Source organism: Ambystoma mexicanum, chromosome 5q (assembly GCF_040938575.1).
Source record: "Ambystoma mexicanum isolate Mex_15411 chromosome 5q, UKY_AmexF1_1, whole genome shotgun sequence".
NCBI classification, from domain to species: domain Eukaryota; kingdom Metazoa; phylum Chordata; class Amphibia; order Caudata; family Ambystomatidae; genus Ambystoma; species Ambystoma mexicanum.
This window is the reverse complement of record NC_090933.1, coordinates 464604192-464629240: the sequence shown is the minus strand read 5'-3', so window position 1 is coordinate 464629240 and position 25049 is coordinate 464604192.

The window sequence follows — 25049 nt, the reverse complement described above, 5'->3', positions numbered from 1 at the left end:
GACATAGGTCTCTTTCAGGTTTACATGGCATGGTGGTTGAGCGTGTTGTGTCTGTGATGTGAAGCTGCTGATTGACCTTTCACAGGGGGCCTTTGTTTTCCAGTCTGCCCTTCTCTCTCACCCACTTGTGTCCTTCCTCGCCCCCAACATGTGCTTCGTTCCAATCAATGTACCTTCCAGGCTCTCTAACCATTCTGCTTTTTAAAAAAGTGTTTCTGTCTCTGTCTTCATCTCTTGCCCACCTTCTCTCTGCCCTCACCCACTGTAATGGCCACCATCTCTCTCCTCATCTCCCCACCAGCCAGTCTCGTCCTTGCATCGTGATTCCCCTATACCTCTCTCTCTGTCACTCTTTCTCTCCCAACTCCACAGATATACATTGATCACTCTATGTCCTGTCTCCCTCATGCCCTCTGTCATCCTTCTAATCAGCTACTACACTTGTACTTCCACTCCCAAATCCTTCACCTTCTCCCTTGTTGTCCTTTTCCTACCCTGCATCCCTTTGTGACCTAAAGGCACACCTGGCACCTGCAGTGGTTGTGCAGAACTTGTATGCCAGCAATAAATGTCCCATCTTGTTCCTGTTTCCAAGGGCTAACTGACAACTGTTTCTTGAGTGCCCGTTGTGCTATGGTTGTAATCTGTTTGCTTTGCTGGTCATGATTTCTCTGTTGGTGAGTTTGTCTGGTGGGATGTTGATAGTTGCTCATGCTTGGCCATTTGTACTTCTGGACATTTCCTTGGTTCATACAACAGTTGTCAAGGCTCTACAGTTTCTCTACATCTATGCAATGCATGTATTTGCAAGTTCAGAATGGTGTTGCAGATGGCATGCTGTGGATGCGGGACAGGTGGGTACCTTGTGCAGGTAATTCAAAGGCACTCTGGGTGGCACTTGTTGTAGTGCCATTGGTGGCAGGGAGCCTAGGACTGTGTGAAGTGTTACAAAATGTTTCCTTGTACTGAGGTGAGCAGGTCTGGCTTCACGGGTGTGGGAACACATGGTGATGGCAGGCTGGTGAGCCTATGCTTGCTGCTTTTGCATGTTAATTAGGGGGGCACTGGTTGTGTCGGATTTTTATGAGGGAGGCTGTCACTGTAGGGTGTTTATTGGTGAGTTTTCATGAGGGTGGACGGTTTGGCTGCATGGTTGTTGGGACACATTGTAATGATAGTCTAGCGAGTCATTGCTTGTAGTTTTTGCATGTGTGTTGCCAACCACACGGCATCCTGTTCACTCAGCTGTTCATGTCATGTCTATCCACGCTGGCAGTCCACTCTTGGTACTTCTGTCCTTTCTGGGGTGCTGGCCCGAGACAATTCCACACACAGCACAACATTGCCGTCCATTTGGGGGATGCCATGTTCACCACAGATACCAAGCGCACGCCATTGACCTGGTGTTGTTTGCCATGGGGACATGTTCCATGCATGGTACACTGCCAGATATTTTGGTGCCAGTTGGCTGCTACTTAGTACATCTCAACACTTCCTTCTGTTCGTAGCACATTGGTCCCTGTTCAGTCCAGTCCCTGTGAACTCTGCCTTCCCTTCCTCATGCCTGTTCCATGCTCCCTTTTGTTTGGCAGTCTCCTTGGCCTCTGTTTCTCATTCTTTTCTCTTGTCTGCTTGTCTCTTTTATGCCAGTGCCTCTGTGCCCTGCCTTCTTGTATGACTGCTGCCTCCTGCCGGATCCTGTCTTCACTGCAATTGATGAGATGTTCGAGTCCCCTGCCAGTGTTTACTGTACTGTCCTGATGCCACTGTTATCAGGGGATGCCATTTTGTGGCATTGGGAGTGCTTCCAAGGGGACACTGGGTTTCCAACCTCTAAGTGATCTCTATTTGGGAGCCCCATCAGTGTTATTCTGACTCAAGCCAATCAGAGTGTTCACAATGTCCCCTCTGCAGAACAAGGGGTAAGTGGTACCTGGTCCTTCACTGTATGATACTCTGGGGACAAGCAGTGTAGGTGTTGTGGGTGGGGAAGGTGTCACTGTGCAGGGTGTTTTAATTGCATTTGCCTGAGATGGGCTGATCTAGCTGCATGGGCGCAGGGACACATGGTGATGGGTGGCAAGGGAGTTTTTGTTTGCATTTGTTTCATTGCATTTAGTGGGCACATGCTGCAGTGTAATTGGGTGCATGGATGTGTTACCTGCCCAGATCTTGTGTTGCTTTTCTCTAGTGAGGCATTATGCAATGGAAGTTGGTTGCTGCAATTGAAGGGGACATTGCCGTTGGGTGCGTGCACTCAACACATCAGCAGAGTGGGTGGTTTGCAAACCTACAGAGGGGAGCGTCAATGCATGCCATGGTACAGCTCGCGCAGGCTCACAAGGGGAATAATGTGAGGTGAGATGTGCATCGTGCTTGCAGTGCACTTGCATTTGTCAAAGTTTGCATGACTACTTTCATGTCAATGTGTATTGTAAACATACTTGTTTTCATTGAATGGGGTGACCACTCCACCTGTGAATTATTGTGAGGCACACATTGGGTGGCTAGGGCAGTCCCAACATGTGTTAGCTGATGTTTTTCATTTTGTGCTGTGTGTTGTTAGGGGTCCACATGCACAATAGTTAGTGGTGTCCATAGGACAGTGGTCGGGGAATGTGTTGCTTGTGTTCTATACTTTGTTGTGGACAATGTAGGGAAGCTCACAACAACCAAAATGTGTAATAGCAACCCACTTGGCACCCTTTTTCGAGAAGTGCATGGGCTTTATTATGTATACAAAAAGGAAAATGGCCACAGGGATATAAGTGCAAAACCACAGATCTCGCGTTCTTCATCAAAGCAAACAGGATGTTATAACCATGCCAATCGTAATGTGTGGCACATTTCATATACAGTGTCCATCCCCCGCCCCCATTGGCTACCTCTGTTGCATGCTAATATTCAGACTCCTTACACATTGGCCGTATCACCTTCTCCTCCAACTTCTTCACACATGGGTGATGATTTCTTCACTTTTGGTCACTAGCTTTCGAATACACCACCCTATTTTAAGGTCTAACCAAGTAATTTACACCTGGCCATCAACATGAGCCTCGAAGATAACCTCAAGCTCAGCCTGGTCCTTGCAAACAAAGCAACTCTTTTCTCATCCCAGACATGTAGGGGCCCCCATTATGCTTCCCTGCTGCAGTCTTACAAACGTTGGCATCGCCCTTTGCGCTGCCTGATACAAATTATGGACCTTTTTGGTCTCAGTTCCGCCCTTTATCAGATACTCCTCCCAAGGGGTTGGTCTGGAGGTCCTGCATGTCCTGCTAATCCATAAAGGATTCAGTAGCTTTATCCATGGGTGTCTGTCAGTTCAAATGGGATGAACATTATCCGGGGGGTCGCTGGTGTCTTAAATCTCAGCTCCTGTTTTGGCAGTGCAAGACCTCTGTTGTCTCTCCCATGGGTATGGCCTTCACCATTGGCCAGAGCCCTACCCCCATTTTAGGGCTTGCATTCCTGTCCAATTATACAAAGTTCTAACTGGATACATTTGTATGTGTGTGTACGTGCGTGTTCCCTGCCTTGCCTATGGGTTGGTATGTGATAGTCAAGCAAGAGAAGAGGTCTTGTTCTGTGTATCCAACATGGCCTGCAAGGAATCAGACCCAGTCTTGAATAGAGTGTTAGTTCATAATATGGATATCACGTGCATGCATTTGACACTTCTGCAAAGCAAGTGGTTAGTTTCCCTTGAATCTGTATGTGCTTCCACAATACACATGCCTCTAAGATTCCCCCTCCCTCCTATAGCCACCTCTATGCATTTTCCACATTTTAATATACTATCCGCAATCTGAATAATTTGGGAGGGGCTGGGATCTGAACGTGCATCCAACAACAACGTGGATACTGTTGTTTCCATTTCCTATGAATGTGTCAGTGTTTGGTGCATGTTATTTTATGTCTAATAGAAACACACAGCTTGTCTGTGCCAGACACACATTCTCAGGGTATTGTTTTTTTTTTTTTATTATTTATTTATTTATTTACAAGTATATACAAAAAAATAATACCAAAGTACAGAGGAACAACAAGGAATATAAAAACGGATCAAATAAAATCATTGAACATGTTCCAAATCTTTTCATATGTGGACAACTTACATTTCAATCTGTAGATCATCTTTTCTGTACTAGACAGGCTATGCATTTCTTGAATCCACTCCTCAAATGACGGGCGGATCTGACCTTTCCATCCTCGAAGGATCAACCTTTTAGCAACAATGGTTGCTCTGAAAAGCCATTTCTTAAGGGAAGAGCTGACTTCAGCCAGCTCAGAATCTTCCCCTAGGATCATTGTCTTAAAGTCCAGAACACACCCTTCACCCAAAATTCTGACACACACAAATGTCTATCCAGAAAGCCCTGACCCTCTCGCAGGCCCACAGCATGTGTTCTAATGTACCCACTTCCTGAGCACAACCCCAACAATCAGCATTGTCAGTCATGCCCCTCTTATGTAAAGTTTCCGGACACCAATACACACGGTTCAGGATCTTAATTTGTCTAGACCTTTCGCCCAGATTCAGTGAACATAATGAGACATTTCTGCAAATATTCTGCCAGGCCTCAAGATCAATAACAGACCCAATTCTCTCACTCCAGACCTCCCGTAAATTGTCATTGTTCCGAAAATACGACATGAAAAGTTTGTATAACCTACTGGCCAAACCACCTCCCCGTCCATTAGGATCCGTCAGAAAAATAGTCAAGTCAAAGGAGTCAGACCAGTCCACCTCACCGATAGACCTCTTGAGTCGTCTATAAGCCGAGTCCGACAAGTCCTCAAAACTCCATCTCTCTCTCAGCTCGGCTGCAGTCAGCCACCGTTCATCGTTCCCCAAGTCGGAGACCTTTTTAACATTCATTAGGAACCAATCGGGCCAAAAAATTGTCCTGGAGTTATCTCTGATCCTAGGATTCAGCCATATAGAGGCATTCTTACACTTAAAAGCGTCCCTCCCCATCAAAGTCAAGACCTCAATCCAAGACTTGCGCAAAAAGGACGTGGTTAACAGACTCCCCCCCGTGATCTTTGTGTTAGTGGTCAACAGTGCTTCCGGGCCCAATGGCCCATATGCATTCGACTCCGCCACCGCCCATCTATCCAGTTTACCATCTAAAAACGGAACAAAAGAATGAGCAGAAAACGCTAAATGGTAGGCCTTAAAGTTTGGAACTCCTAGACCACCCAAATAAATTGGACGCTGCAATTTCCATAGACTAAGTCTGGGCGGCTTCTTGTCCCACAAAAATTCCTGCATAAGGCGGTCTAGATCTTTCCAATAACTACACTTTATTCTCAGTGGAAGCATGCTGGTTATAAAGTTAATCCTGGGAGCCAAATTCATTTTCAGGGCATTGACTTTACCCCATAGTGAAAGTTTAAGTAAAGACCACCTTTCCAAAATCAATTTGCAATCTCGTACTACCACACTCATGTTTTCATCAACCATACGGGAGACTGGAGCTGTCAACCACACCCCTAGGTAGCGCAAGCGCCTATCACACCAAGTAAACCCCAGTCCCTCAACCAGGGATTTATCACATCTATTGGACAGAGGCAACACTTCTGACTTCTGGTGGTTAACCTTGTATCCAGAACAATCATGAAAATTCGACAAAATCCTCATCAGACATGGCAGGGATATGTCCAAACTCTGCAACACCAACAAGAGGTCATCAGCATAAAGCCAAGCCTTTTGCACCATACCCCAACATTCAATGCCCTGTAAATTCGGTTCATTCCTTATGTAAATAGCAAGGGGTTCAATCGCCAAAATAAATAACAGAGGAGAAAACGGGCAACCCTGTCTCGTGCCCCGCTTCAAACAAAACGATTCTGACACCACTCCATTAGTCTTGACGTCAGCCGTCGGACTGGCATATAAAAGAGCTACCCAGGAAATAAAATCCTCCCCCAGATTCATTGCCCTCAATACCGAGTATAAATAATTCCAATTAACTCTGTCAAATGCTTTTTCAGCATCTAAGGACAGGATGGCTGCATCACCTACCAATCCGTCCGCCATTTCCATGGTTAATAACAATTTCCTGATATTGCTGGACGTACTTCGACTCTTCATGAAACCAGACTGCTCTTCCCCTATCAAGATCGGCATGAACTGTCCCAAGCGTAAAGCAAGAACCTTGGCCAAGATCTTGTTATCTGTATTGATAAGGCTGATTGGACGATAACTAGCTGGCTGATTGCAATCCTTATCCTTTTTCAAAAAGACCGAAATCGACGCATGATTGGTACTCTTAGGTAACAACCCAACAATTCTACTTGACACAAACATATCTCTCAGGAGTTCCAATGCCGAGTCCGGAAGGACCCTGTAAAATTCACATGGAAGGCCATCCGGCCCCGGGGATTTACCTACATTCAGCCCGGAAATTGCGCCTTTAATCTCCTCAATAGTTATCATTTCACCAAGACCATCACGTTCAGCATTCTGGATCCTGGGCACATTCAAATTACCAAAAAAGCACTCTCCTCTACCTGTAATACCAGCTTCATCACCATACAGATTCTCATAAAAATCGCGGAAGATTGAGTTAATTCTAATTGGATCAAAAGTGATCCTACCCTCCTTGTCAATCATAGAAGCAATAGCCGATTCTGAGATCCTTTTCCGCAGCCGGTATGCCAACCATCTATCACAACGCTCTCCTTTCTCAAAATATGTACACCGAGAGTAGAACAAACTACGCTCGGACCTCATTGTCAAAAAATCTTCCATTTCTTTATTGAGCTTTTTCAATTCAGAAAGTTTCAATGAATCTGTTGGATCGAACATCAGATCCCGAGAAATTTCACCAATACGTAAGTCAAGCTCACGCCTCTTACCTTCTTCTCTCTTCCGTTTACCACTAGACAGCCCTAAACACACACCACGCATACAGCATTTAAAGGCCTCCCATGTATTTGCCACACTGACCTCTTCAGATCGATTCTCCTTAACAAAATAATCAGCTTCAGTAACTATCTTATTCAAAATATCATCATCTAATAGAATAGAGGTGTTCATTTTCCATGAGAAGCTTCTTTTACACTGAAGTTTAAGTCTCAATTGCAACATAACAGGGGCATGATCACTCAGTACAATGTTACCAATATTGGAAGAAACCCAACTGTCTGAAACTGTCCCACCAGTGAAAAACATGTCCAGTCTAGAAAACACTGTATGTGCACTGGAATAAAAACTGTATTGCCTCTTGTCCAGATGCTCAAGACGCCATATGTCCTTCAAACCATGTTCCTCTAAAAGCAGTCTAAGTGCCCGGTGATGATAATCACAACGAAGAACACGGCCGTTCTGACTTCTATCCAATTTTGGATCAATCACAGTATTAAAATCACCACCAAGCAGAACATTAGTATTATTCAACTCTAAAATAGTCTGTGCCACCATTCTGAAAAAGGACCCATCATCCACAGTAGGAGCATACACATTGCAGAGAGTTAATAATTCCCCTTGAATCTCGATCAACAACGCAACCATTCGACCTTCTTGATCAGCAATTTTGCGTATAACTTTTATAGGCAATTTTTTTCGAAACAAAATGACCACCCCCCTTGATCTGGAAGTAAAAGAAGAGCCAACAGCTACACCAACCCATTCCCTCTCCAAACCAGATATTTCATCCTCCAATATATGAGTCTCCTGTAAAAAACAGATGTCTGCATGCATGTCCTGCATCATTTGAAACACTTTCTTTTTCTTGAGCAGGTTATTGATCCCATTCACATTCCAGGATATAATACGTAGGTCATCCGAAGTCCCACCTGAGTGGGAAGTCATTATTACACTACAAATATCAAAAAAGTAAAAATGAAAAGGAACACAAAGAAAAAAATGACAAACAATAAGCAGAAAATAAAAAGAACGGACCAGGCAATGAAGTCTATTCAGCCCAAAAAGAAAATTGAAAAACATTGAGAACCATCCCCAGGACCCCTCCCTATGATGCGATAAAAGACAACTATGTGGTCAGAAACCCTGCCAATAAAGAGAACAACATTTGGTAATGAATGAACAACCCGAACCCCCGTCATCCCCCCAAGAAGAAACCCCACCATCAAGAGTCACATTAAAAAACACAAAAAGTTATAGTAAACAAACACTACTTAAAAACCGACCCCACCCCACACCAAATTGCACCTATCCACTAACATCGAAAGAACCGTGCAAAAACCAGTAAAGTTAGAAAAGGTAACTTCAAATGTATAAATATATATACTATGTAAGAGCACTGAGATCATACCATTCATGAATATCTAAACAATGACATGGAACATCAATAGCAAAACATCAGGCTACGCCATCACTATGGTGCAAATTGCAACATCCCAATAGAATTTAAAAGGAGAAGGGTAAGGGAACATATGTATATCACATTCACTACATGAAGGATAGCACAGAAAGAGAGTGCCTTCAGGTGGTTAATCTAGCCAAAGAAATTGAGTACCTATACTGAAATCAGCTAATCTTGACCATAAGTCTGTTCCATAGTTCCCTTGGGAAACCAGATCCTTTGTGGTCACAAGGCCAGCGATGGAATGAAGATTGCTAAAATTAAAATAAGACTAACGTTTTAACTCCCCAACTTCGTAATCTGTGAAGGCGTGCCAATGTGACCGCAGCGGAGTAAAAGGAGAACAGCATCCTGGGCGCTGCCGCAGTCTCCGCCATGAAACAAAATATCTCAACACAAACCACGGGAGGAGCAGATGTCTGTATGCTTGTAGGATGGCTGCACTGAAGGGAGGCCGGTCGGCAATGTAGCAAAGGCCAGTTTGCCATTGAAGGCTTGTGTATACCATGACCCCCCGTGGTATTGAGCTGCAAGGGGAACCTGCACAGCCCAGAGTGCTCCCAGGACATCCGCAGCTTCCAACACAAGGGAGACGGTCCCGACGGCTCTGAACCCCACCTGGACAGCACATACCTTGAGCCGAAGGCGAAGATGCCGCTCTCTGTGTTCCCAGCCACGCCCGGGTGCGAGCGCCACTGGATAGTCCGGGCACGGCCATCCAAGGGGAATCGGGAGAATCTATCCGGCCCCTTCTACGAGAAACCAAGGCAAGAAGGGCACTGTCGGAGCCCGACCGCGCACGCATCCACTCTTGACGTCCGTGGCTGGTTCCGCATTTCCGCATTCAATGGCCGTGATGACGTATACACACACACGTCTCACGCCAAGTTGAATGGTCCTTTCCTCACATCCAAAAACACTGTGAGCCGGGATTGAAGACGTACAATTCCATCGAATGGTACAGTGGGGGGTTCCACACTAATTTCAAATAATACGAACTGCCAAAATCCGGCTGCGCCATTTTAAAAGGCGAATATTAATAATAACATTGTTAAAAATAGAAAAAAAAAAATATACAAAACATGGTGGGGCGGGGGGACACCAACAATGTCACTCACTGTTCATGGGAGGTGCTAGAAGACCCCTCTTGTATGTTTCCAACCAATCTAAAGCCAATGCAGGATCAGATGTGTTTCGGTCCCCATCAGGAAACACAACAGTAAGAACATTACTTCTGCTAAGAAAGGCTTTTAAAGTTAGTTGACTAGCCAATTCTTTAGCACTCCGGAAAGATCTTCTTCTAAGCAGGATCTCTTTAGGATAATCAGGATAGACATAAACAGATCTACCTTTGTATAAGGCTTTCCCAGCCTGTCTGGCAGCTTTCATTAAACATTCCCTAGATCTCATATGTAAAAAGGTGACCATAATATGTCGAGCTCTGTTCCCCTGATGTTTACCAATCCGAAAGGTATTATCTATGTCTTCAATCCTGATAGCAGAGCACTGGAAACTGTTTTTAAAAATCTGTAAGACTAGGGATGACAGGCCCACTTCATCTCCTTCAGATTCCTCTACACCAACCAGTCTGATGTTTCTTGCTCTGATTCTCATCTCCAAATCCAAGCGTTGTTCCCTTTCAGACTTCAAGTCAGATTGTAGGGTCTTGTATGCCTGGAAGCTGCCAGCAATCTCAGTGCTCATAGTTGAAGAGGATTTTTCTAGTTCAGTGACTCTGCCATCCAGCTGACCGGTTTTCAGATTGAGTTCAGCCATTGTCAGTTTAATATCACTGACATCCTGGGCCACCTTCAGAATGGTTTTGTAGACATCTCCAAGGCTAGGGGTTTCTTCCATCTCAGGGATTTGTTTAGATTTCTTGGAGGCTGGGTTTTCTGCTTCCCCAATCTTTTTCTTGGAGCTCATTATAATTTCAATATAAATAGCTTCAGGGAGAGGTCCAGAGCAGTTGAGTTAAGCTGCTACTCCACTGCCAGCCATTCTAGAATCTTCTCAGGGTATTGTTATGGGCACGGAGCATGGCCCCAAATCATAATTGAATGGCCTCAGTGTCTGTGCTCCACAGGGGCAGGTTTTTAGGTAAAGTATGTTTTCACCAGCTGGTTGTGTGCAACCTATCATTGTCCCCTTTGGCCAAACAAGAGCAAGGGTGGTATGTCACACTGTGTGGCTACATTGTGCAGTACACATGCTGCAACAAGGATTTTACAGACTACTGGTGGGAATTAAGAAGACCTTTTGTTTTTTGTAGTTTAGTAAATAGTGTGAGGGATGGAAATAGGCGTTAGACGTGTGACAGTGGATTATTTGCTTTAGACAAAAGCATCCTGACAGTTTCCTTAGTCTTGGTTGAGGTTGGGAAACCCCTCTAAGCTTTAGGGAAAGGCAGGGGTTTCCCCAACCCCACACCCTTTTACTTTAATAATAGTGTATGCCAATCAGCATGAGCCCACTGTGTCTGAGTCCTACTTCTACACCCTCACAGGTCACTAATGGTTTGTTAAGTCGTATCCAAAGATGATACACAGACATCTCATTATCTGTCCGATATACAAATCATACATTGTTTTCCACCACAGATAAAGGTGAAAAGCAGGGATGTCAGTTGTCCCTGATTTATTTCTTTTGGATGTTGATTCTAGTACTTCTGTAAGGAGAGTTAATCCACCCTCTCTGAAGGGTACATTTTATTGCATGCTTCCTTATGCAGAAGACACAGCTATTTTGGACTTGCCCCTGTCAGGTCTCCAACAACAGGGCCTCTAAACACAAGTTACTATAGTTTTAAATTAAATATGATAAAATCGAAAATGATGGTGTTCATGAAAAGGGTGAAACCCTATAGCTAACATGTAAATGAATGTAAAATGAGGGGGCAGTCTCATTTTTATTTGAGTCTACTCTTCGCAAAGAGCGATGTTTGTGTCAATCATTTTAAGAAGACAGCTGAAAAGGCATCATTAAGGATTAGAGGGCTTTTTACCTTGTTATTTCAAGTTTGAGGCATTCTGATTGGAGATGTGCCTGGAGGTATATAAGGCAAAGGTCTGTTCCATGATTTTTATGGCAGCAAAATCTAGGATGGTTCAAACTGTCATGGCCTGGAGGAGTTGCAAAATAAATTCCTGTGCTGAATAGTGGGCATCCCTGCAGATACACCTGGTAGTGTCTTATGAGCTGAATTGGGGGGTGTTCAATTTGAAAGTATTGGGCCAGTTAACATTTTTTACATATGCTTTAAAACCACATCTGGGATTTTCTGCTAATCGTAAATTGATTTTCAGTGCAAGTGGAATTGTATCCTTCCCTGGTAAAGAAAGCTACTTGAGGTTATGGGCAGTTGTAAGGCACTGCCCATTTGGATAGGGATGGGATATAACTAAATTTGGCACATTAAGCCACCTCAAAATAGCTCTAATAGCAAGAGATTGTCTGATAGAAAAAGAGGCAGATGTCCAAAATATACATAGGCTGCCCTTATATACAGACTTGCGTACATGTATAAGATTGCAAGGAGAAATCTGTGAAATGAGATCACCAGAAGGCAGGAGGCTGGTTAAATGTATCCATTCCTCAATAAATTAAGGTGTGCAGGAGGAAGCACAAAATGTGCTTGTAAAATAGGAGTCGAAGGTTTGGTTCATTTTTTGTTCATTTGTTATTGTTTCTCTGTTTTTCATAAGGGTGAAATGCATGAGAGCTCTGTTTTATATGATTAATTGTAATGATCAGGTTTTTATATATAGCATGTTTGAATATGTTAAAGTTGCTTTTTTATTTTTGGCTTGTTCTGTGTGAATTGTATGAAAAATATGATGCCTATTTTTAAATATTGCTAACTTAATGGTGATAGACATTGGCCCTCATTACGAGGTTGGCGGAATAGGTTTACCGGCACCGGTAATGGTGCCGGTAAACCCATACCGCCCTATTAACAGGGCTCCTCGCGGGACCCGCAATGGGCCCCTGGTAAAACCAGGCGTCCTTTCCGTGTCCCGCGAGGAGACCAGGGAGCTAACAACGGGCCTGTTATAAATGGGCCCGTTGTTAGCTCCCTCCCCATTACCATTGAGCCCTATGGGGGCTCGAATGGGAATGGGGATGGACCGGGTCCGGGTTCCTCGGTTGAGGAATTACTGTGTCTGCCAAGGTTGGGATGGCCTGGTAAGTCCACATTTGAGGAACCCGGGCCCGGTATGCGATAAGGAGGCAACCATGCTGCTAAATGCGGCATGGTTACCTCCAACCTCATAATGAGGGCCATTGAGTACTGCAGGTCATTACATGGAGGTTTCCTCCTAAGAATTATTTGGGAATGTTATGTCAAATGGTGTGTTTCAAAGCTCCAGTGGGCAGTTACATTGGATAACAAGTGGTTAGGAATAAAATAAATACCTTTCTTTTCTCTGCCCAAAAGGGATTTTACTCAAGACTTGGTGGCAAACATTGGTCAAAACTTTGAGTATTTGATGACCACTTCATAGAGGGATGTGGTGGTGTTAACTAAGTATTTGGATTAATTAATTGGCTTGTTAGTATAAACATATTAACAGTATCTTAATTGGATTTGAATATAGGGCATATTATTATGAAAAATGTGCCATGCATTTACCTTATCTGCCCATTAACCATGTGTCAGATGGGCAGAGTATCAAATGATGACCATTTTTCCACTTGAAAACTATGTAATAATAAATATAGGAGACACCAAAATTAATATTGCAGGTAAATATGCATGGTGGCATCAAACATAAACTACACTTGTACAAAAAGCAGTGCATTCAAATTATTTAATAAAGGAATGTTGGGTATGCATGCCACCTATTTGTCCATTATGCTCCTGTTAGCTGTACCAAGGAACAGAATATGATTATTTTCTCCAGGACACAAATATGGTTCAATTATTTTACTCAATAATACATTTGTCATCTGAGCAAAGTAACTGAAGATGACATGGTTTTAACAATGACACTACTATAATAAGTAAGGACATTTACTGAAAATGAATTTGCATAGTGGCAACAAACACAAATCTTGCATGCATAACAATAAACAGCTGGAACCATAGCAGGATCATTGGCCAACATTATAGCACAGTGCAGGACTCTGTCCTGGCTACAGTGCTACTGAGATCTCATTCCTTCAGTACCTCCTTCTAGGCCTCCACACCATGGCGCAGAGCAACTGGCGAGCAACAATTTAGGGTGCAGCGAGCAACATGTTGCTCCCGAGCTACACGTTGGGGATCCCTGCCACAGAGAGTAAACCCTCCCACAATTTGGCTCCATTACCACAGTCAAAGGGGGTGGTCGGATATTGTGCTCCTATAATCCAGCAGATATTTATCAAGAATTAATATGAAGATCAATGTCTGCTCAGTTGCACCCACGCCTTTGCAGAATCCAAACTGTGTGTCAGAAAGTATAATAAGGATTTTAGCATAATCCACCACCCGGTCATATATCAGCCTCCCAAACCACTTTACAGATGAGTCAAGAAGGGACGTAGGTCTGGAACATTTAGCGTCCAACCTGCCCCTCTTCTTGAAAATTGGGACAATGATGTCTTTCTTCCAACTCCATCGGATTAAAAATGCAAAATTCTAAATTCAGGTAATCATCTGAATCCAGACTACTTGATCACATTTGAACAAGTTTATATAGAGTAGGTCTGGACAATGAACTTCTCAACCCCCTGATAGCCGTCAGAATCCTTACACCACCTCACAGGAAAATTAACAGAGAGCAAGGTGACAATTCCACTGTAGGTGCACCATGGGATAACAAAGGGACGTGAAGTGGGTAACCCACCCTACATTCGAAGTATCCCATCTGTGGGAGGGGGGATACTTTTAGCCCCCACATAACAATTTTTCAAACACTAAGCACTGTTCTTACTAACTGCAGCTTGTTTCAAATTATTACATATCACCCTTTTGATCCCCACCCCTTTCTACAATGTCTACAATTATTTCTACAGACCATCACTGTCACCTGATCTCTTGTAGTGCTTTGTCACAGTCCTTCTCTTTTTGTACTATGTTGCTTACAGAAAATTCTTACCCTCCATATTTTCAAAGCCAGATTAGTTGGCTTTGTCAATGGTTGTTTTATGAAGGTGTCCGTGGATTGTTTGGTTTTGTGAGTGTTTCAAATGTGATTCTCTCGCAGCTTTCCTTTCGCTCGATGTGTTTTCTTTTTAAGCATATATTGATGTTTTAGCCTTTGTGGAATGTCCCGTTAGGTGGCATTACATATGTTGCTAGATTAATCTGCCATATTGGTATGTGTGCTTTTTGGTTTTTGTGTCAGTGCCTGTTTGCTTGTCCCGCCTGCAATGTGCACCAGTTGAAGCCCACTCGCTGTGGGCCCCGTGTGTGGCAAATCGTAGACCTCTATCTGCAGGTTTGGCCCATCCGCAGTACATACTAATAAAGGCCTTCTATTCTCTTAAGATCACTGAAATACCCATTAACCAACACAGCCGCCCTGAGGAAATTATCGTCAAGCTTCAGATGCAAGCATGAAAGCTAACATATTCACACATTTTGGAATGTTGTCAAATAATGATTGTCTCTTAAATTCAAAAACCTTTGCTGGCATAACACTGTAAACCTACATAATTCCCTTTTGATCCGGCTTCTTTGGAATTCACCATTAGCCAAAGACCAAAAGTTATGTGAAGCACAATTCCTTAAGTGTCTGAGCGGTCCCGAATGCCGACATTCATTAGGAAGCCCGCACAAAGGACAGGCCTTGCCGGATGATCAAAAAGGCATCAGACATCCAGTGCAATCACACGAGCACTAGATCAAGCAAGAGACGGGAACATGTAAAACAGGGGAACTGGCACACCGAAGACAGAACACACCGAACATAACTCAAAAAAACATGAAAGTGACGTCTCATTTGTTATGCTCATCCTCGCTGAAAATAAATCTCAGATTTGCTGCATTCAAACAATTTAAACCGAACTCTTATATTGGATTACAAAAAATACGTGCTAAGAGTTTGGTGGCAGTGAACTTACTGATGCACTGTGTTTGCTTGTTTAAGTAGTTGACTGAGTAAGAAATAAATAACAGGTTACAATGTCAATAAAGACTCAAAACAATGTACATTTTATGTTATTGCCATAATATTATTGGAATTACTCATTCTGAATTATTTTATACATTTTCATTTGTCACATAAAAGCAATCAAATGTATGTCTGACTGTGTCAATGTAATGCACTGAAAAGTGATCTTGTATTACACATCTCTGACATTTTGGCTTACAATGTGTGGCTGTGCCAGAAAAGTGGACGCGGGTGGTGGGGTTCAGGGGATAGAGCGGAAGGCAGATGAAAATCCTGTGTTGAAGTGCGTTGCCTGAAATTGTCTAATCTCAGGATGTCGGTATGAATCTAGGTGGTTGGTGGCAGATACACTTCCTTGTGTGTTAATCCAGGGTTCTGTGAAGGCTTGCCATTATTTTATATTTTGTGAATGGCAATTTCACCAAATTATGTGTTGCTATTTTTTCACTTTATTTACCACAGCAATTGGCAAAGACCCCTCGGCAACCTCCCTACCAGAGCTGCAAAACAAACTGTTTGCTGGTACCTAGGTTCAAACTGACAGAAGCTGGAGGCAGCAGCTTCCCAGTCAAAGCTGCTCAGCTTTGGAACTCCTTACCCCCCTTCTTGAGGGCAGACCAATCTTACTCCCACTTCAGACATAATATCATCAATTGGTTCAAAGAAAATGACCACAAAATATACACCAGCTACTGGCCCACTATCCCCACTCATTTAAACTGTAAATAGATCTTAACTATAGACTGTAACAGACTTTATCTAGCTGCACTTTTCTTCCTTTGTAATGACCTCCAACCTGCTTACTGCATGTATACACCGTGTTGTTGTAATCTAACCCTTAACTGTATATATTGTGCATTGCTATAACCATGTACCCCTAAGGGGTATATACCGTGTTGCTGTGATGTAACCCTTAACTGTATATATTGTGTATTGCTGTAACTATGTAACCATAAACTGAAAATATTCATGTACCCTGTGCCCTGATACCCTCGGGTCTGGTGCGCATTATAAAGAAAGAAACAAACAAACAAACAAACAAACCCACCCTTGCACCCCATCCCCTCCTTCTATCTACCTTACCCAAACGTAACCTCTGTGGTAAAAAAAAAGTGGTATACAATTCCTCAAAAATGCAGAGTCGTGTAGAGTTGCCATTCGGCAAAAGTGGGGGATACCTTTCTGTAGAGGGGCGAGCCCAGTATCGATCAGTGGAGTAAGCACTGTCAGGACCTGGTCAGCTGCTGGGATGGAGGGTTGTGATAAAGGCATACAACTATGTGCCCAGATGCATTATTTGAGTAGTGTAAGGTGGTGATAGGCAAATATGTGAATCAGTTAGTGTAGGCAGCTAGAGGGGAAATATTCCAGTGGCAATTTATTGGCAGTCAGCCCTGATTTAAGGGGTGCAGGGAGACCAACCTCAATGAGACCAATACCCTGGATGCCTTGGTTGACATTGTGACCAAATGACTACTGCTCTGCAGGAGTACAGGGAGGAGTGCTGCTATAACACCTAGTCAGCCCCACAGTACTACTAAACCAGCAGTGATCCCAATCATAAAGGAAAAACAGACACAGCCCAACCTGCTTTGCCTTTTGTGGTAAATCAGGCTATACTCTCAGGAGTTTTGTGAGGCAATAACAGAAGCGATCCAACCAGCAGTGGAACAAGGGTTCCAAGCTAAAAGCATGTCCAAGCAAGGGTCTATACAAATATATACTTTTTAAAATGTTTGCATTGTATCTGGTTAAAAACATTTCAACCCTTACAATTACAGTGAACCATGTCATTACACAATACATGCACTTTATATACACACTTTAATTAAACAATCAAGAGCACAAATACATATGTAAAAACACCAACAAAAACTGAACCCCTTGGAAAGAACACAGAAAATAATACTCTGCTGCCACAAAACAGCACTCACAGTACTTGAGCAGGGGAAATAAGGCAGGTAATTCCAGCAATGTCACTGTTCAACGAATATGTCTTTTGATAAAACAATTGAAAATTACACTTATAAGTCACTATGGTGCCAAAAGTGGACCAGGTGGACACATACTCTGAACAACAGCTTGTTCTTGGTTTCGGGTGGTTCAACAGCATTGGACTAGGCTTTTCTGCGGTTTCCATGTGGTTAACTGCGAAGGAGATGTGGCAAGTCACAGTGATCCAGGAGTCATCTCGGCATCGAAACAGGACTCTGTGTGGTTCAAGTCAGCTTTCAATGCAACACAGTACGAAGAGCTCATCAGGTTCACATTGGTGGTTGAGTAGGTTCAAGACAATGCTACTGTTGGGTTCGAGATGAGACGATGTTACTTTTGGGTGGAGTCAACGTGTGTCATGATGGCTTCCAGCGGTGGGAATCGTTCGCTTCTGGTCAAGTCCAGGCCCTGTTGCTTCGATGCAGTGCTCAAAGTAACAGCCAGTTGAAGGCATCTGAATCAGTGCCCTAGTAGAGGCAGCGAAGAGTCTTAAACAAAGACTATCAAAGATGCAGGTGAGCAGTTTGAAGTTGTGAAATGCCAAGAGAATCACTGCAGGCCCAGTGTTGGGTCAAAGGGAGGTGAATGTGGTTTTAAGCTTTGTGAATCAAGTTCCTGTTGCTCTTGGGTGTTCTAGTTGTTGGGAGTCCCAAACCAGGAGCTCCAGGACAGGGCAACCTTTTGTTCTACACTCCCAGTACAGGGAGCTTGGCTGGCACCTATTCGAGATCCTTCACCTCTAGTGAAGAGCATTGTTTAGGTGTATCTGGAAGAGGAGCAGACCTTGGTCCAAACAGCAATCACCACCACTGTTCCCTGGGGATGGTTAGGGGGCATAGCTCTCCCTTGCCTTGGATGCCTTCTATCTTATTCTCACTTTTGAGGTCTTTGAAATGGACTGCAGTGCCAATAGAGATACAATTAATGATTCATGTATTCTTGGAAGTCCACAGATGAATATAGTAAAGATTTAGAGTCCTGTTCCTTATAAAAGTGTAATGTCACAGGGTATTGTCCAAAAGCAAGCCTACTGTGAAGGGTCCAATCCCTGTTGTAACACGTGACCCATGCCTTATTACATTATGCCCAGAGTGGCTTATCCTGCAGGGACTGAAGGGGAAAGAAAAGAGCCCCACCAGAAAAGCAAGGTAGTGGAACCTCTTCTCAAGACCAACTTTCCCTCGTCGGCTGCCCTAACTTACCCCATTCCCACATCTGCTGACTTCAAGTTCCTTTTGTTGTGCACCACAATAGTATAAGGCTCACCTTTGTCATGAGAGTGCCTCTTTGAAGCAGGGTTACCAGGAGATCTCCTGTGCCTGAGGGGCAGTGCTATCTTTCCTCCCAAGGAATCAAAGGAAGGCAGCATCTTACCTATTGTCTCACTTGCTGAAATGAAGACAACCAAACTTCCATAAATGCACATTGCCCTCACATATCTGGTCTAGACTCACAGGGTTGACACTTGTATGATATAAAACTGGTGTGGATTTAATAAGTGTGTGCTCTTAGCATTCACCATACCATAACCAGGTATGGTTTATTTATAGAGATAAACCTGCCAGCACATTGAAAAGGCAACAATTATTATATTTTGAGAAGTGCAAATGTTAAAATGCCACCTCTGGCTGCAGTGACTTTGGGTCACAGAAGCTGTCATGAATATACATGGGACCCTTGAGCCTACCTTGTGCCACTGAAGAGCAGATTCTGCAGTTGTCAGGATTGTGAAGCAAGGGCATATATATACACTATGCTTTTGGCATGGAACTTTTTATGAAAAGGGATCTATTTAGCAGGCCTCCCATTAAGAAACAGGATTACCCGCACCATTATATTATCTAATAAAAATCATTAAAGTCAGGGCTTTAACAACATTGCCAGATGGAATCCAGTCAAAGACAAATGTATAGACAAGTTGCTTTTCCATGCACTTTTGAAGGAAAGGTTTTGTCTGGTTGTTGTTACTAAGAATGGGCATTCTGGTGGTAGAGTGTGGTTACCAGTGCTTAGCTTCATGACCCTCTTTGTCTTGTCTTGTGGAATTATTTAGTAGCCACCACTAAGGATAATTCTCAATGTTCCGAGTGAGTCCAATGCCCCATATTCCTCGGCTGATGGATTGCACACATGTCAGAGCAGTTTTGTGTCAGTACACAGAGAATGGTTCCATCTGGTTGATGTTGCTAAGAATGAGTGTTTTTTGCTTGAGGTTGTTCACATGTGCTTATGTACAACACAGCTTTTAATTGTGTTGTAAAAATACTTGGTTGTTTTCTTTGATGAAGGTTCTTGTCATTTTTGGTTTCATTTTTGGTGTAGAGGGAGACTGCACTGAAAGAGTCTGAGCTTGCGTTTTGCTTTGCTCATGTGTTGTGTGCATTTCCGTGGAATAATTGTGATGGTACTGTAGTAGTGGAAAAGGCTTCTTCTGATCAATGCTGCCAAGAGTAGTCACTCTGCCATTCGAGGGTGGTCTGAGGTGCTTAGGTGTGCTGTGGCTTTTAATGGTATTAACCAGATGACAATTGAATAGTTAGGTTTTTAGGGCATTTCTGAGGCTAGATGGTTATCCTTTGTGCACGGATGTCTGGGCGTTGTGTCATGGAGCTTGGTAGAGAGAAAAGAAAAAGGAATTTACTAAGGCTGTGTGACTGGACTGAAGCATTCTGGAAGGATTGTAGTGGATGAATTTTGTCATGATGGACTCCATGCTTGATGTCCAATCCATGGTGGGGGGGGGACTCAGGGCCAACACGTCTGTCTTGCAAGCAAAACAATGCATCAAAACACAGTTTTGAATCCCGATCCCGTGCTTAGAAACCAATCTTTTGTAACATTTATAATTATACTTCTGCAGTAGATGGCTCAATGAGTTATGCATAGGGCTTTGAATTGAAATCTCGATTTGATCACAAGACAGTGAATTGTTCACAGGATCCAGATCATTTTACTACAGCTCTCACTCTCACAGCACTGAGTACTTCTACAATACCAACCAGGAGATGCTGTTATCTGCACCTGACAGTTTGCGTGTCTTGTTTTCTAAAATAATTTTTACTTAGGACTTAATTCATGGAACTTTTAGCTTGGTGGAAAGTGACTTTACACTGCCAACAAAAACCCTGATTCACAGAGTGGTGCAAAGTGTATTTTTGCAGAGCAAAGTCACTATACACCACCCTAAATGTTCCTTGAATTATGCCCTTAAATTGTTCAGAACCAGATGCCAGAAAGAAAAATAAAAGTAAAAGTGAGAGAATATAAAACAGTCAAGTAAAATTACAGCATGGCCTCATCAGTTGACAAAGATTTCCAGTTATAAAATGGCCTTAAGACAGGATACAAGAGGGAATATTATGTTGGGGAAGGAAGGGAACCCACAAGAGGGAAAGCATGAAAGGAAAAGAGAAAGGGCGGTGTCAGAATTCATGAGTAGCCCTCATGTCTTTCTCCAAACTCTTTGTAAGCTGTTTCAGGCCATCACATCATCACGTGAGACCAGAAACTGCCCCCAGATTTTCCTATATTTCCATTAGCCCCACACCTTCTGAATATCAGAATCTCATGTTAGAACAATTGTATGATATGAGCTCCTCAGTCCTTAATTTCCAAATAGCAACTGTTGTTCCACTTTCATGGCATCACTTTCTTTGAAATGACTGCTGCAGGTATTGAAAAAGTCCCCTTAATGCTCAATACAAATCTATAGGTTCATCGTCCCATAAAAGTAGGACCTGTGCTGCTAAGACATTAAACCATGGGAGACATGCCAATTTCACCCTGCTCGTTATCACCTTTTGAGATTATGGCCCTTTGGAACGTTCAAATGGTAATGAATGGGATTACACCAGAATAATTCTGAGTCGATTAAAAGGGCAAACTTGAGAAGATGGCAATTACTGTTTTATTAACATGTATCTAAAACTGGGAGGTTACAACAAACATCAACGGATGAACGTTCAGTCTCCCAATGATTTCCATAAAAAAACAATTCTTACACTTAATAATGCGTCCAAATGACATCCTACTACATGGCAATAGTCACAAACCTATAATCGGTCAGTACTGGTTAAGGGAAACATCTAGATATACATTTATTTAAGAGCTAGGATTTTTATTCGCTGTGCGATATCAGGTGGACAATTTATGGCTTCCTCTCAACACATTTAAGTTCAGAAACATTAGATACACAATTTCTCATTTGTCTTACAAGCTATAAGGTCCTTCATTATATGGACTAATACAATTGGTTGGCATGCTTGTGCCATGTCTGGAATATTTGGTTCATTTAGTAGCACGTACACCCAGATCCAGGTGCAGGGAGCGAGGCCATGAAGCTAACTCTTCACCCAATTAGTCTAACATCTCTCATCACCCATGCTTTCCGCCATGACATTGTCTTTGTACATGGCCTTGCAGAATATTCTTGTCTTTGGGAATGCACTGGAGTGAGGGTACTCACTATCGTGCCTGGAACTCCAAGTTCTAACTCTATTTCCATCCTTGGCTCACATGACAGAAGACCACGATCTGATCCATTTTGCAGCATTTAAATGCTCTAAGCGAATTAAAACTTGGCATGCGTTGGGTTCTTTCTTGCACCTTAACGTGAGAAGATTCATCCTCCACACATGCGTTCTTCTTCAGAGTAGATAGCTGACTGCGATTTCAAGGATCTTGACTTCAGGCCAGACAGTCTTGCAACGCAGCTCCATGAGCCTCTTATTCTGCTGCAACACAGTTTTTCCAATCCCGCCTCATGGTTTCTGACTTCCTTAATTCATGATACCAATGTCCAGTTTCTCTACAATGGTGGCTTCACCTGCATGCTATTCACCACTCATAGCTAGCTTCTATAATGACTTGATCTACCTTGCGTTTCAGCGTCTGTACATTCATTGAACTTTTGTTTTCTGCAGCACTTTGTTAATGTGTAATCTTCTTCTTTTACACGTGAGAGTTCACTAAATCTCTTACTTCGTCATTTGTCCTTGAGGATCCATACATTGTAATCAGTCAGTATCTCAGGACGTCGTGCACATTTTCTTATGACATCATCAGTTCATTTACTTAGCTCCTTCTCAAATTCATTCAGGGAGTTCTTCCTGCAGGTTGTCATCACTTTGTGGTTGCATTCAATAAGATTGTCTCAATGGGTATCTTCTTCCAAATACTTGCTGCGATATTGATACAATAGCTGGTGTAAGGGGGCAGGATCTCTTACAGATGTATAAGTCTGCTCTTCTACATCCCCCCTCTGGTCGAGTCCTCAACCACCTCCTCAAGTTTATCTGCTCCTTTGTATTTCCTCTTGAAGAAGTGTTTCTTGGGTGTCTATATCTTCGTCACCCCCCTCAGGGTTCCCACTGTTTTAACGTGTTCAACCACACTCCATGTTATGTAGCTGCATTGTCAATTCGGGGTACATTGGATCCATCTTCCCACATAATTCTTATGATCATTTGGATACCAGAATTATGTTCCTTCAGGTGTCACAATACTGACTTTTATGTAGCCTCTGATGACATTGTCGGCCAGCACCTTGTCTTCCGGTTTGTCCTTTGCATCAAGCATGATCTTCATTCCCAATTCTTTCTTTGCCATTTTCTGACACTGTCCAACTATTATTCTGATCATACAGAATCCAAATATGATTATCACCACTATTGCTCCAAGGAACTTGGATAAGTTTGTCATCCAATAAGGGATCCATGAGAACAGGAGCGCAAACCCACTGTCATCTGCGATTGCCTCAGTCTCATTCACCATTTTCGCGTGTAGATCTGTCAACATAGATATGCCCTCCATCCAGGTCCTGTTCTTGCCATCATGAGATGGTATGAATGCGCAACATGATGACCCGATCTTGGAGCAAACACCTCCTTCAATTGCTGTTATCATGTTGAGGACATATCTATTCTGGGGGGTCATCAGCCTTATCGCCCTCAACTCTTCTTTTATGGTTTTGATTTGTTGTTGCAGCTCCCATCTGGTGATCTGCATCCATTGGGCATTCACCGCTGTTTGGATTCCAGGCATGAACATAAATGTGAACATCACTGCAGTTCGACTGAACAATGTGTGCTTGCCAGGAATGTTTTCATAAGCAGTTAGTGATTTTTGGGAGAAATAATTCAATCTCTTCATCCGCCGGAGTTCTATTGACCTCTTTCTTCTCAGGTGATCGTCCACTTTTGGAAATTCTTCAATCTTCACATCACTTTGTGGAATCACCAATGCTGGAACATGGATATATACCAAAGATCACACTCCACCCTAATTCCTGGGCAGTTTCATATATGCTCTAGATCCGCCGGCCCAATACCAATCCATTAAGCCAGCTGTTCCGCTCCTCATTCCTGGAATGTCAATTATGTTCTTGCACCCTTTCTTATGTCCAACGTAAATCTTTCTTTTGCTTTGGAAGCACATTAATCAGTGGGACTACAGACACCGGGCCTGCTTCATGTTTCAGCAGTTTGTAGTACTTGGACCAAGACTTCAGACACTCATCATTCACCTTCTGTAATCCTTGCACTGCTTCCTTCTTCAGCAGATGAGGTTCACAGGACCTCATTCCATCTTTGCATCTTTTATTTCTACTCACTCGCCCATAGATCAGCAGTTGTGAATGTTCCTGGCATCCAGGCATTCCAGTCTTCTCTGCCATGCCTGAACATTTCATTCCTTTAATTTCTTCAACAGTCACCTTGTCTTGTCCTGCAGCAGGATACACGAACATCCAGTCTGTCCATCGAGGCTCTCTCTCCATTTGTGTTGTCTTGATGTAATCATCCGGATATGGAAACAACTATCTTGATCTCCACTGCAAGGTTGCCCAGTTCCCTTCAAACTGTCCTCTAGTAGTACATGCTGCTATATGACTGAGGCATCTTGCATCTTGCGCTGGCATCTCCCATGAAATGAAGGTTTTTACTTTATTCATGGCATAGGGGATGAGAGAGCAGACATAGCAATTCTCATCAAATGCTCGTTCCCCCACCTTTTACATTTGCTGGTACCAAATGTTATTCCCTAGATGAGCTGCATTATCAAGATAGGTATGTATCCCTTGATTATCTTCTTCTGCATCCCTCTTATGTCATCTGATGTGCCCATTAAGGTTAAAGAAATGATCATCATATGCTCTCAAACTAGGAAAAATCATAGGTGTAGTTATTTCAATAGGACCATTAGGATAATAGAGACTTCAAAATGTAAGGTACAGAGAGAAAAAGAAAATACACATGCATATGTATATTAGGCATAGAAGTCTGGAAAAACATTTGGTGTGCCATTCCAATCCTTGTTGAACTCATGCTCTCTCTATAATCACATTATTGTTTTCACAAATCATTTCTAATACAGGTATTCACTTTTAGATTCATAGTTGTACAATCTGCTCAATTATCGCTACTAAGAGTCTCCTTATCACGGGACAATTTTTAGGGTCATGTAGAAAGGTATGAATATTGACATCTCTCCTAACAAGAGCAGGGTAGGACTGAAGTATAAATACAAGACGATGTGTGTCACTGTCAATGGGTATCATATATTTATCATTGAAACAGATATTCTCCTAAAAAGGAATCTGGGTATTGATCTCTTTTCCAAT